The following is a 14,374-nucleotide window of genomic DNA, read 5'->3' on the forward strand; positions in this document are numbered from 1 at the left end:
GCACGTGTGAGCCACCATGCTGGCAAGAGGTCATTTATTAACTGCCAAAGACCATTCTGGTGTTAGTAATGTTTGGAACAGGTGCTTGGAGTTGAGGGTATCTGCCATCTCCTGTACATTTGTGCTGGTCAAATGCAATGAGCTCAGCCTTTCTCTGGTATAGGGTGTACCGAGTCCCGGTTTAAAGGACCTCATTTCTAGGGTCCCCCATATGGGCATCATTCCATCCTTCACATCAGGAGAAGGCAGGGTATTTCCACAGCTTTGGTGCACACTCAGTGGCCAGAAGCTTTGAGTATCCCTTACCACACTAATGTTGGTCTCAATTTCTCTCTCTCTGTCTGTCTCTCTCTCTCTCTCTCACACACACACACACGCACACACACACCCCTCTTTAAAACTACCAATGGAAATACATTTAACCCTGTGTGTTAAAAGGGCTAACTGAACTCCAAAACTCTCTCTCTGTAAACTAAGGCAAATGCAACGCAGCATGGACTTAATGGCTTTAACCTACTCCGCAGCAATCAGGTCCATACCTTCAGAGATGAACTAACATCTTTCACAAACCTCTGCCTAGACCTTCACGCTTCACAGACTGCAGTGCTTCATGTTGGGTAGAGCCCACCTCACCAGAAGCTGTCTCACACCTCCACTCTGAAATAGCAGCCGGCCATGCCACTGGCCAGTTTATGATACAATAGCTTCCTTGGAGCATGCTTATAAATATTTATAGCACCAAGCGAGCAGTAATGGGCTGCTGTTCAAACACACCTGCCAGGGAAGAAAGAAAGAAAATAGAAAAGAAAGAAAACATACACACTCACACATATTCATGCCCACTATATGAAGGTCATTTAGGCATTTAGTCCTAGAGAGCACGTGTACAGAATGATCAGAATAATCACTGCTTTCCCAGGGTCTGTGGTCCACACATGCAGCATCCTGGAGGAAGCAGGACAAGGACCTATTTTGTTTGTAAATGTTGCTTCCTCCGATAATGAACATGTTTGTTGAACTACAGTTGAAAAATACTGACGTGAACAAAGAATAAGAAGAATACTACCTACATATCTTACCTCCCAGAGGTAACAGTGTTAATATTTTGGAATATTTCTTTCTATGCTCTAAGAAATGTATACTCTTTATGCTCTTTTGAGCCTTGCTTTATTAGAGTTAATGGTATACTATCTTTAAACAGTTTGAAAACCTTTTCTAATTTGATAGTTGAAAACGATCTTTTGTTGTTATGATTTGCATTGATTTTGCTATTGAGGGCTGCTTGCTAACTCAATTAATAAAGATTTACTTCAGCACTACTGAGTGTAAAGCATCTAGCATGGGTGATGGGAGGCAAATATGCATTGGGCAGAATCCCTGTACCCAAAATGCTTGCAGTCTGATGAAGCAGAAAAAGAAGCTTTGCCTTCAGTGTGTAGTAATTATGATTTCTTCTTCTGTGACCTGTGTATTCAGGTCTTTTAATAGTTTGGTTTTTGGATGGAGATCCTGAAAATTCAGTGCTTATGCTTTCATTCAGTGAGGGGGTCAATGTATTAGTGAAGAGATGTTTAATTTCAGTCCCCTCTCCTATCATCAAGTCAACTTTCAGAATGAAGAACGGTGTGCATAATATTGCTCATGTGCTTTCTTTCAAATAATTTGGAAAACACTTGCCCTCAGAGACCTGAAATCAATTTTATCAGAAATCTTAAAATTGGCAAAAAGGGGCTCACATTAAACCAAGTCAAAAGAAGGGGAAGAGGTCAAATGACTGATCCCAATTTAAAAAATATATATGTGCCATGCTCTCTACATGCTATGTTATAGTTTTGGAATTCTTGGGAATAGCCTTTGGCAGTAAATAAGCTTCAAATTTGACCTTGGTTTAATTTTTTCTGTGGATTTCCAGGCACCTGCTATGTTGTCTTCTGCAGCTAAATAGTAAAGAATTAGGATCATTAAAAACAATACTTTATTGAGTTCACCTTGCATGTCAGATTTAGTGCCTAAGTTGAGAGAAATCCAGAGATGGCAGAGAGGTGGTGGCTGTACCCAAGGAACCTCCTCCCTCAATGACCTAAGAACTGGACGAGCACTCATCTAACTGGGTAGTTTCAATTGTGTTCACAGGGCAAGGGCCATGAACAGATACTAAAACAGTGAGGAAAGGCTGATGTGTGATAGATGATTGCAAAGCACCTAAGTAACACTCCATATACAACTTAAATCTTTATTATATGAAATGTGTGCTTCTTGGTTAGAATTAGAGTTTTTTTTTTTAAAAAAAAAACATAAAGTATAAAAAAAGTTTAAGAACAAGGAGGTAAATTTGAATATAATCTGATTGCTATATTATATTAGAAAATCATTTAATTTTGTTAGGTGTTTAAAGTGGTTTTGTGGGCATGTGGAAAAATGTTTTTGTTTTGGGAGATGTATGAGCTATTTATAGATGAAATGTCACAATGGTTTATCAAAAATATAAATAGGTACATAGATAGATGGATATAGATAAATGATAGAAAAATAATAGATAAGCTAGGAAGATAGATGAAGCAAAAGTGGCAAAATTCTAAAAATGTTGAATTTTTGTATTTGGTTCATGCAAAAGTGATTGTGGTTTTACCATTCCTTTTAATGGCAAAACCACAATCACTTTTGCACCAACCTAATAAATACATGAGCAGTCATTATAATGTCTGCTTTTCTCTATATTTACAGATTTTTATAATACAAAGTTTTTTTAAAGTACTGTCTTTATCAGATGACTTCAAAATCACTGGGGAGAAGAGAAAGACCATTTTATTGCTTTAAATTTTTTTAATGCCAAAATGAAAGCAGAAAGAGTTAATTCAGGTCACTTATTCAGAGATTTAGAAACAAGGTATGGTTGTGGATTTTCTGGAGAGTCACAGGAGGCCTACTGTTTGGATGAAATGTTTCAATTTTTCTGACAGCTCTTATCTATGTTTTTTCTCCAGATATTTCACTGCGCATGTTTCTTTGTTTCAAAGCAGAGTGCTGAAGTAGAAAGTTCATGCTATTTAGAGCCAGCTGTTGTGGGTTTGAATGCAAGCCTGTCACTTCTAGCTCCTGGACCTGAGGCAGACTAATTAACATTTTAATATTCACTTTCTTAAACTGTAAACATTGGATATTAAAATTATTTGCTTCCCAGAATGACCATGCAGCTAGGAGAATGCTTTGTAGAGTGGGCATCTATATTGTATGGGCTGAAATGTGCCCCCATTTCACATTCCTATGTTGAAACCTAACCCCCTAGTACTTCAGCATGTAACTGTATTTGGAGAATAGGGCCTTTAAAAAGGTGATTACGTTATCCAATGTGACTGGCATTCTTATAAGAAGAGGCATGTTGGACACACTGAGAGACACAGGGGTAGGGACATACACACACAGAAGAAAGACCGTGCGAGGACACATTGAGCAGGCGGCTGTCTGCAAGCCAAGGAGAGAGGCCTCAGAAGAACCTTCTGACACCTTGATTTTGGACTTCTAGCCTCTAGAACTGAGAAAATAAATTTCTGTGGTTGAAGTCACCCAGTGGTATTTTGTTATGGTAGACTTAGCAAGTTAATGCATATGTACCATGTGCATTGTTGTTTTCTTTTATTCTCTTTATCTAATTGCTATGCAATACTGTTACCTTCCAGGATCAGTATTTTTTTTTCCTTTTGTTTCTTTTTTTTTATTATTATTATACTTTAAGTTCTAGGGTACATGTGCATAACATGCAGGTTTGTTACATATGTATACTTGTGCCATGTCGGTGTGCTGCACCCATCAACTCGTCAGCACCCATCAACTCGTCATTTACATCAGGTATAACTCCCAATGCATTTGTTTCTGATACAGCTCTGTTATGGACCCTATCCATCCTAGCAGCCTTGCTCAAAGGATGACCTCATGAAATGCATAATCCTTCCAGGGTCCCTACATCTCCTGATGGGACAATCAACAGTAGATTTCAGTTCTCACTAAAAGTATTTTTCAGTTTGTCAATCAGTCATTTTCAGATGTTTAATGAGTGCCTACTATGTGTCAGACTGTCATGGGCACTTGAATCAAAATTAATGCCAAATTACTCTGTAGCCATTAGACAGGAAGGGTTACAGAAGGTATTTCCTTCTAAGCATTTTGGGGAAAAAATACAGTTTTCACTAATTCTAACAGTACTCCTCTCCCTCACTCAAATGGTTCTACCACCACCACCATTTGAAATGTGTACATTCTTATTTGGAGTGCAAGGAGTTGGAATATCAATCAATTAATACATCATTTGATCAGCAAATATTAATGTTCCATATGAAACAGCAACAACAAGCAAGAGTATAAGGCAGGGAACTTGCCCTCAGGGAACTTATACAAATTTCTAAGAGATGCAAGATAGAAAATTAGAAGAGATGTCACAAGGCAAGACATGTATGTTGAGTGCCATGCCATCATTGGGTTGCTTACCTCTTGGTTACTGGTAACTTGTTTTCCCCAAGCTCTTATTACTTAACTCTTTCTGCTCTCCCACTTCCTCCTCCCTTCCTTTTGTGTCTGACAGTATCATGGGCTCCTCCCCATCCTCCTGTTAATATTGAACCATAGTATCTTTCTATCACCTTCAATTCCACTCATGACTGTTAAAAGCACACATACATCTCAAAGCTGTGGTGACAAATATGAGAAAATGAAATTGAAGGGGGGCTGATTTAAAAACAAATGAAGGCCAGAATGACCCAAAGTAAAAAAGAAAAAAAGGTCATAGCATTAGGTCATAGCAGCCAGAAGCAGCCCTGCAGGAAAAAAAAAAAAAAAAAAAAAAAAAAAAAAAAAAAAAAAAAAAATCACTGGAGGGCAATGAGCATTTATATTTATCTTTGTTAAAAATGCAAGGGTTCTGGAGAAAGTTCACTGCAAAGAAGCTGAGGGGGTTTTTAAAAACTGATAAGAAGGCCTGTAATCCCAGAACTTTGGGAGGCCAAGGCCGGCGGATCACGAGGTCAGGAGATGGAGACCATCCTGGCTAACAGTGAAACCGTGTCTCTAATGTAGACACAGCTACTCAGGAGGCTGAGGCAGGAGAATGGCGTGAAAAGTAAAAGTTTGAAAAAGTGAGCCGAGGTCCAGCCTGGGTGACAGAGCGAGACTCCGTCTCAAAATAAAATAAATAAAATAAAATAACTGATAAGAAGCGTTTGTGAATAACTTCTGTTTCTGGATCAGAATTAGAAATTAGAAAGGGTGCATAGTTATTACTATTCATGTGGTAATAGTAATCACAAATGTGCGGTAATTAGGTTGTCAATTTGGCATTAGGTAAGAAAAAGGGTAAACTTGCTGGGGTGCGTTAAACTACAATTGGGGCAACAGAAGCTGAATGTAGAGTACAAATAATTCCTGTGCCTCTCTAGAGATGCCCCTACCAAAGGGGAAGGGAAACCCTGTCCTGAGAGGCCTGGGATCCTGGAACAAGGGCCACTCAGTCAGGACCCATCACACACCAAGAAGGCTCATTCCCAATCTCTTCCTCTCTTGCTTACTCTCTCTGGCTCAATAGTGACCCCTCTTTTTAAATATATGTTTTCCTGCTGTTCCACTCCACTCTCTATAGCCTGGTTTCCTTGGTCTCCTCTTATTTTTCTGCTTTCTTTCCCAATCTCTTTCTCTCTCACTCACTGTCTGATTTGATAGTGATCCCTCTTTTTAAATATATGTTAAATATATGTTTTGCTGCAGTTCCACTCTCCTGTCTATAGCCTGATTCCCTTGGTCTCCTTTTATTTTTCTGCTCTCTTAAATCTTCAGTACATGCAGGAAAAAAAAAAAAAAAAAAAAAAAAAAAAAAAAAAAAAAGTCACTGGAGGGCAAGGGTGGCTGAAAATTGGGAGAACTTTTAGTGAAATCCAGCATCCTTTATATTTTATCTTTGTTAAAGGCTGGAGAGTGCAACATGGGTTAGCTGAGATGAGAGGGCCACTTGAGGGGGACAGTGTATTCATATCACTGCAGTGGGATGGTGCAGATGCAACTACAATTAGCTGAGTCTCCCCACCATTTCAGCTTAATGTGATGTGAGCCCACTGTAATGGGCTCCATTCACTCAGGAGTCTACTTGTGGCTAAGCAAAATGAAGGTGAGTGGTCAGAGGCCTGGCAGATGATTCAACAGTGAATCAAAAAGGAGAGGTTCCCAGAGAGGATGGAAAGGGGGAGCAGCACCCCACATAAAACTCTTAGAATGATGCCAGGTGAGTTTTTATTAGGAGATAATGAAGTCTGACTTTGTGGATACCAAGTGACTGTTAGCAGATAGATCCTTCTTAGGGTGATGAGTTGGGGAGCAGTGATTATCCTAATTGTTCTTATTCTTAAAACAGACTAAGAATGCTTATCTCTGGCCGCTTTTCCACTCTCAAAAGTCAATTTCTCAGAATTCAAAGTAATAACTGTGTAAGTTTAGATAAGTAGAAGTCTCATGTAAGGCTATCCAGCACAGCATCTGTGAATCCAGATGCTGAGGTTGGATAGACCTGACTGCCACATTCGCTGTAATTTTGGACAAATTGTTTAACCTTTCAAAGCCTCAGATTTTCCACTATAAAGTGGACATTGTTAAGACTTACCATCCGGTGGTCTTGCAAGGATTAAGTGAGATAATGCACAATTTCTGGCACATCATACATGACAGTATGCATCAGAGTTCATAAAGACTAATTTGAGCCTTGGTGTCTGTGGTGGTCTTTGGAAAATAAGGAAGAGGACAGGAGACAGGTAGATGGTTTAGGAGACTGGGCAGGACAACCTTTGTGAGTGCATCTCTGTGAAGTTTCACTGGCCCTTTGCTCAGCAGGTCTTATCAGGCGGGACATGCCATAAGCTTAAAGGTTAGCCCCCAAGGGCCCATCTGAGGCTAAACCTTTCTTTGTGCAAAGTTAATCCCTGACAGCATAGAAAAGCAATGCGAAAAAATTGCAAGGGGAAAAAAATGTGACTTAGTGGGTGATGGAAATAGAAAGGGGGAGGGAAAGGTGTAAGAGAAAAGCAATAGCTCTCCAAGGACTCCAAGGAGGGAGCTGGAAAAGTGTGGTACATGAACAGACACTGGGAGGGCAAGAAAGGGCTTACCTGTTTAAATAAATCAGAGCTGGCATTTATTGTAATGATTGCTAGAGACAATAAATACAAATCACAGATCAGTCCAGGTATGGTGGCTCATGCCTGTAATCCCAGCACTTTGGGAGCCGAGGTGGGTGGATCACGAGGTCAGGAGTTTGAGACCAGCCTAGCCAACATGGTGAAACCCCGTCTCTACTAAAAATACAAAAACTAGCCAAGTGTGATGTTGTGCACCTGTAATACCAGCTACTAAGGAGGCCGAGGCAGGAGAATCACTTGAACCCGGGAGGCGGAGGTTGCAGTGAGCCGAGATCATGCCACTGTACTCCAGCCTGGGTGACGGAGCAAGACTCTGTCTCAAAAAAATAAAAATAAAAATAAATAAACCAATCAACCACACACCAGCTATTATGGATGATATTACAAAGACTGTACTAATACCAACGGCCTTTGGCATCTTTTGTGTCCTTGTCTTCTGCTCTTCCCTGCTGTCCCTGGTGACCTGCTTGGAGGATTTGAATCAGCCTTCCAAGGGTTTTTCCTGAGTCTCCCATTCCTCTCTAGCACTCCCCTCCTACCATTTGTCTCCTAGCTTTCACTCCACCTCACTACTGCACATACCCTTGCACACAGAGACATACATGTTCACACACACATACACATGCACACTCTCACTTTGGGCACTTCTCAGTTTCACTGTATTCACCTGTGGAGCTCTTTCTTCACCATATTCGTAGGAGGCCATTTGGCCTAAGATGTCTTTCCTTATACCAAATGCCATCTTCATCAAACCTGCATCTCTAATTCACCTTCAGAGAAAGTCTCTCAGACCTCATCTATAGCAATCACCATTCGCTTTTACAACCCCCACAGCTGGGTGCTTCATAGTTACTGGAACTTAATAAATATGAAATAGTTTGAATAATTATCACCGTTTATCAGAAGCAGCTTTTCCTACCTTTAAGTCTTCCCTTAAAAGGAAGGGCCTGCCACTCAGGCCTTCCAATTCTCTAAGCAAGAAAAGCAGTGTCCCTGGAGATGATAAACTATTCCAAAACCTTCAGCCCTCACATGCCTGCTTCCTTCTTTGTGAGAGTAGAGAAGAATGAGAAGCAGCCCATTAATTCAGCAGTAATACAGTGTTTTCCTTTGCAATGTCCTTGATTTTATTTTGTAGTGATTCTTCAACATCACAGGTTAAAGAGGTACATTTGCTATGGGATGTCTCTATGCAAATTGAGAGAGCAAAACTATTTAGTCCCCTCCTCTTTGTCCTTACTGAATCTCTTCCTTTTCCATTCACACCACTAGATCCTCAGATTGGTGTCTAGGCTCCACTCTATCAGTCTGCCTTAGCATATGCATCTGATGGGCTCTAGTACCTGGCATTGGCTTATGGCCAGCTTTTCAAACACATCTATCATTCTCAGTGCTCTGATGAGACACATAGGGCAGGTATCATCATCATCATCATCATCTTTTAATATCTCAATCATTTTGCAGTTATGAAAACTGAGACCAAAGTAATTGGGATAAATTAATCAAAACGCAAATTAAGACTTTTGATCCAGATTTTTTCATCATTGATTTCCTTCATCTTTAATGCTGAAGGCAGAGATGGCAAATATATGGCATTCTTGCAGCCACTTTCTACTCTGGTACCCACTGTAACTGTTCTGGTTCTCTTGTTCCTTCCTAAAGTGCTGTGAATGGCTTAGAAACACTTGTGATATTGTTCTGGATAGTCACTAGCAATTGAACAAAGATGGCAAGTAAATTAACACACAATTTTCACTCTTAGCCGAGGTCAAACTTACTAGGAGGAACTGATATTAGAAGTAAGAATTCTACAGAGCAAAGGCTTTGAAATGTCATAGGATGACTTAGTTGGAGGAGCATCAGGGGCAAATGCAAGGGAACTAATTTTTTTTTCTTTTCTTTTTGAGATGGAGTTTCACCCTTGTCACCCAGACTGGAGTGCAATGGCCTGATCTTGGCTCATTGCAACCTCCCTCTCCCAGGTTCAAGTGATTCTCCTGCCTCAGCCTCCCAAATAGCTGGGATTACAGGTACCCACCACCATGTCTGGCTAATTTTTGTATTTATAGGAGAAACGGGGTTTCACCATTTTGACCAGGCTGGTTTTGAACTCCTGACCTCAGGTGATCCACCTGTCTCAGCCTCCCAAAGTGCTGGGATTACAGGTGTGAGCCACTGTGCCTGGCTACAAGGGAACTAATTTTAATAAGTACCTATTTTTTTTTTAGACTTTGTATTAATTCTGCTTACAACCTCTTGAGATAAGCAATGTTATTTCTGGTTTTCAGTTGAGGAAACTAAGGCTCAGCATTGAAGTCACTTACCCAAACATGGAGTCAAGCAAGAGACAGAGTCTGAATTAGATGCAACATCTGAGCCAGAAGCTCTGCCATAAATCTGCCCTCACCCACTCTCTTCCCAGTCCTTCAAACTGAACTTCTTTTCGTCTTATTGTAATAGCATGCATCTCAACATTAAAAGAGAACAGCTATAGAAAAACAATATGGGGCAGAGAAAAGAGATAAGTACAGTCACAATGTCAGGATTTGTTGTGTGTGATCTTGTGTATAAAGGTACGAAGCCAGAATTAGCTCTTTTTTCCCCAAGAACTGTGTGTGTTTAAGTATTATCCTGCACAAGTACGTAAATTTTAAAATCCATTTCTCAATCCTTTTTCTATTTCCTTGAAGATACCCTTATAATACCATGCATGTGTTTGTGTGTGACAATTTTCCCTTTGCTGCTCTGCAGTTAGTGGATCAGGATCAACGATTGTGGCAGAAGGAGGAGGAATAGAAAAGAATATCAAAGGCTCTAACAGCCACCCAGTATTGATTAAGCACTGTGTATCTTCCATTGTTCTAGGCACTGTGGGCACCACAGACAGTGTAAGACAGAGTCACTTCTTTCTGAGACATAATGAGCTTAATTTCAAAGACCTTAATATCTGGTAGAAAAAAAAATGTCCAATTAGGAAAGTAATAGAATCACAAAAAGCTAGGAGTTGAAAGGGACTTTGTATTACTTGCCACTGCATCCCTCACTGATGAAGATGAAATTGTATTCATGCGGCTTCACCGACAGGGGACTCATGCTCCCTTGTAGTGACACATCTTTACTCTGTCACTTGTGCCTGATTACCCTAGTTCTTCTGTCAGGGCAGCTTAGTAAATGTCTCTTTCTTTTCATAAGAATGTCTGATAGATTAGAGGGTGGCTACTATCTCTTCCTTAGCTGCTTCTTTTCTATCTACTCTTTCTTCAACCATTTCTGTGGTCATGTTTCAGAAACTTCACCATCCTTCCTCTGGATCCCTCCTAGTTAGTGTTAACAAGACTACTGAAAAAGAAGTATTGGGTTAAGAGAGACTTTATTTCTTTGTGCAGTTTGCAAACCGAAAATTTGATACAGACTTCATTACAAAACAAAGATGCATTCCCAGAGAACAAAGAGAAAGTTATGTTATAGAGAAAAAGTTCCCACCCATGTTCCCATATGGGCCCACTTATGAAAATGAGGGATGCACACTTGCTTAATTCTGATTGATTGATGCTTGTTGACTTCTGATTGGTGGATGCAGGTCACAGCCTATAGGTTGATTCAGGCAGCATAAACAGAAGCAGGCAACTTTAAACGTTGTCTTAACAAAGTTAAACATGTGGGGGTTTTCCCGGGATGCTGAATACCTGTGTGACCTTTCTTTAGCAAATGGCTGCTTGGTTGTATTTTTATATTTAGGCCCAGTTAGTCACTCAGGATCCATCTTTAAGGATTCACTTTTCTAGAGTTTATATTGGCCAGAATCCTTCTTAAATACGATTGAGGGAAATAAGTGCAACCCTCCAAGGTTGGCTGACTTGGGTAGAAGATGCTTCACCATTTTTCCAGCTCTGAACACTCCACCTCTTTTATTGCAGGCTAAGTTTGTGGTGATATTTTAACAGCTGCAGAATACCATTGGCACCCATTAAATGCATGTTGGTAAGCTTCAAATTATTTCCTTGGGATGGATTTCAGGTTAAAGGCACTTTAGGGCGGTTTTAAAGTATTTTAAGAAAGTCTTCAAACTTGAGTGCTAATTCTGGGTTTCCTGCTATTTGGCTGCGAGTCCTTGGGCACGTCACTTTTTCTGGGCTTCAAGTTAATATCCCTGTTAAATAAGGCAAGTGAACTATTAATATATGATCTTTCAAGTCTCATATACTATTAAATTTCTGAACGAAGGCTAAATTCCATCTCCCATAAGAATGATTGCGTTTTTGAACCCACATAAAAAATTTCACATTTACCCCAGTTACGTTTGTCCCATTTATTCCAGTATGTTTTGGCCCAGGTTTCCAAGCTTTTAAGATCTTTTTGAATTACAAGCCCATAACTGAATGCATTGACTCTTGTGCTTCACAATGTTTCATTGGTAACAGATCAGCCATTTAAGAAGCTCTTTTAGAATATTGCCTGATCAACTTCCTTCCTGATCTTGACTCTTTTCAACCTCTTCCTGAACTCAGCCTATTCTTTGTTAACAATACTCTTTAATTTATTAGCTGGCACTTTCTAGAATCTATCCTTTGCTGTTTTTGAGAAATTATGAATAAAATTATGTCTTTAGTCTCCAGGCTTATCTCCTTTTCACCCTTCTCAGTTCCTCAGAGTTCCCTGATTAAAATTTATCATGTCTACAAATTCTTGATTCACGTGTGATAAACATTTTGTCATTTAATTTTTGGCTGTCTAGCATTCAGTTCTTGTTTTTGAAGAGTTCTCTTGTTGTGTATTTTATTGGTGGATTGCAGTACCACACACCTCCCACAATAGAAGCCAAAGTGAAAACTTTCTGTTCTCGGCACCACAGCCGTATAGAAGCGCATTCCCTGCACTTGGCCAGTCAGATATTTCTGTTCAGGGCTCTGATTCTGGAGAAAATGATACAAAGATGGAGGAATGTTTGAGGTGAGTTTCCAGCAGCTGTGATTGTTTTCCTTGGTGGCTGTAGCTGTCTCCAGCCTGAGGGTGTCTTTACCAAATCTTCTATAACACAGATGCTATATATCCTGCTATTGATTTTCAAGAGGTCTTGCCATTTTCTAAGCCTTCATCCTCATCTTCTCAGTTTTATGAAACTCCCCTATATTTCCAATAGATTCCTCCTATAATTAAGGTAGTCACAGATTATAATCACTATTTGTAAGAAAGAATCCTGATAAAAACATTTCTGTAGACGCTGCAGGATGTAATCATCACCAAGACACTGCCACCCAAGAACATCTCTTCTTGAAGAAGATTGTGTGTGCAAAACACACTGGCTACATGTGCATACCCCCTAGGCACATAGGCCCAAACTGCTCCCTTTGTGAGCCTTGCTACTGCTCAGGCTTGGCATTCCCAAGTTAACCCATCTCTGACTTTATTTTTCTGTTCTCTTTGTTTTGGACTACTACTGCTGCTGTTCCTTTCTCTGTGTATGGTGGTCTTGAGCCAACCACTGTCTCAACTTTGACCCATCCTTGTTCCAGGCTTCCTCGTGCTATTTATCAGTTACTTCACTTTCTCAATAACAAGAATACCACAACTGTCCTTCTGTCCTGAATTGAGTCTCTCTTCATTATTCCTTCCCTTGGCAACATCAACCAGTTGCATAGTTTTAAATATCAACCTCTTGACAGTGATTTCAAACTTTACATCCCCAGCCCTGACCTTTACCCTGAATTCCAGGCTCATGTTTCCAACTGCCTGATCCACATTTCCAATTAGTTATATGATAGGCATGTCAAACCTATTTTAAATTAAGCTTACCGACTCTGCTCCTAATCCTGCTGCTACCACAGCTGCCCCCGTATCAGTGGCTTTCTACTCTCTCCTTCCATTTCCTCTGGTAAAATACTTTAGGATTAACTTTACCTGTTCTTGTTCTCTTACGCCTCACATTGGATCTCTCGGAAAGTTTGTTGGATAAATCTTCAAAATATATCCATAATCTAATTTATTAATTTAGTATAATACCTCTCCAAATACCATTAGATTTATTTCAAAAGCTAGCTAAGTTGATTATAAATTTACTTGGCAAAACAACAAGCAATAGAAGCTCTTCTGAAAATGAACAATAAAATTATGTTAGTTCAACCAGATACTAGAACACGTTCTTAAAACCTTTACAAGTAAAACAATGGGGTTGATGCACGAATAGCACAAAAGACATTAAAACAGAATAGAAAATCTAGGAATAGACCTCATTTAATATATTTTTTTAATACAATGAAACTAGCACCTTGAATCAGTGGAACAGAGAGCAAACCTGTTGGAGGAAACAGAGATAAAAGCTAGATGTCTTTAAATATGCCTTATTTTGTATATTTGACATCAAAACTAAATAATATCCCATGTAATGGCAAAATAAAACCAAAATAAAATAGAAATAAAACAATTTCCAAAATTAAAAAGCAAAATAAAACCAATAAACCTAAAAATGTCTTGTATTTTTGACATAACTATACAGAATGGAATTATTTCAAAAGAATTTAAAACAAATGATTTTTGTGCTACACTCAAAGCACAAAATAAAGATACAAAAAACTACCTTAGTTTTCATAATCATGTTGCTAGTACAATATTGGTAGTGTTTTAAAACACACACCCTTATATATACACTTTTACATAGATGGTAAGATGATGAGCCTGGAGCAATCTGCTGTGCAGAAAGTCAGGAAGCTATCAAAGACTTCTAAGAGAATATCAAAAGGAGACAGGATCCAACTTGAAGATGCTCCCTTTGACCAAATATTGGGCATTTTCAGCATCAAAAATAATAATCAGATTTCTGCTTCTAGGAGTATAAAATAGATGCACTTTTCCTTATTCATTCTGCTAAGTGCAAGTAAAAACACTGGAATTGTATTTAAAAAACCCATAAAACTCTAAAAGATGGAGAGAAGGAGTTAGACTTACTGGTGACCTCAGGACCAAAGGAACAACATTGTTATGAATTCCATGGGTTTTCTTTTTGCCTCATATATCCTAGATTTGGAGGCCAAGAAAACAGTAACTTGAAAGAACCAATGAGTGCAAGCAAAGAAGCTTCCCATCTCCAAAACAGAAAATACAAGGAAAGAATTAAGCCCTAGTGAACCTACAATTACATTTCAAGTAAATGGTCTAAATACGCTCGTTCAGAGATTGGCAGAAAAGAAAAATCATATGACCGTATTAAT

General features: G+C 39.3%; 1 protein-coding gene across 3 annotated transcripts in view; it reads right to left on the reverse strand.

Moving 5' to 3' along the window:
* The window catches only part of MRPS11 (mitochondrial ribosomal protein S11), a 1,182,883-nt gene that overhangs the window by 861,719 nt on the left and 306,790 nt on the right, over nt 1-14,374 (reverse strand). Inside the window, exon 1 of one of the 3 annotated variants that reach the window (XM_050797704.1) lies at nt 205-208. The exons of the other annotated variants lie outside the window; for them this stretch is intronic. The gene's annotated coding sequence lies outside the window, so the exon portion shown is untranslated. Of the gene's footprint in view, nt 1-204; nt 209-14,374 lie in introns of those variants that run through there. 3 annotated transcript variants of the gene reach the window in all.

This window comes from Macaca thibetana, chromosome 7 (assembly GCF_024542745.1).
Source record: "Macaca thibetana thibetana isolate TM-01 chromosome 7, ASM2454274v1, whole genome shotgun sequence".
Taxonomy (NCBI): domain Eukaryota; kingdom Metazoa; phylum Chordata; class Mammalia; order Primates; family Cercopithecidae; genus Macaca; species Macaca thibetana.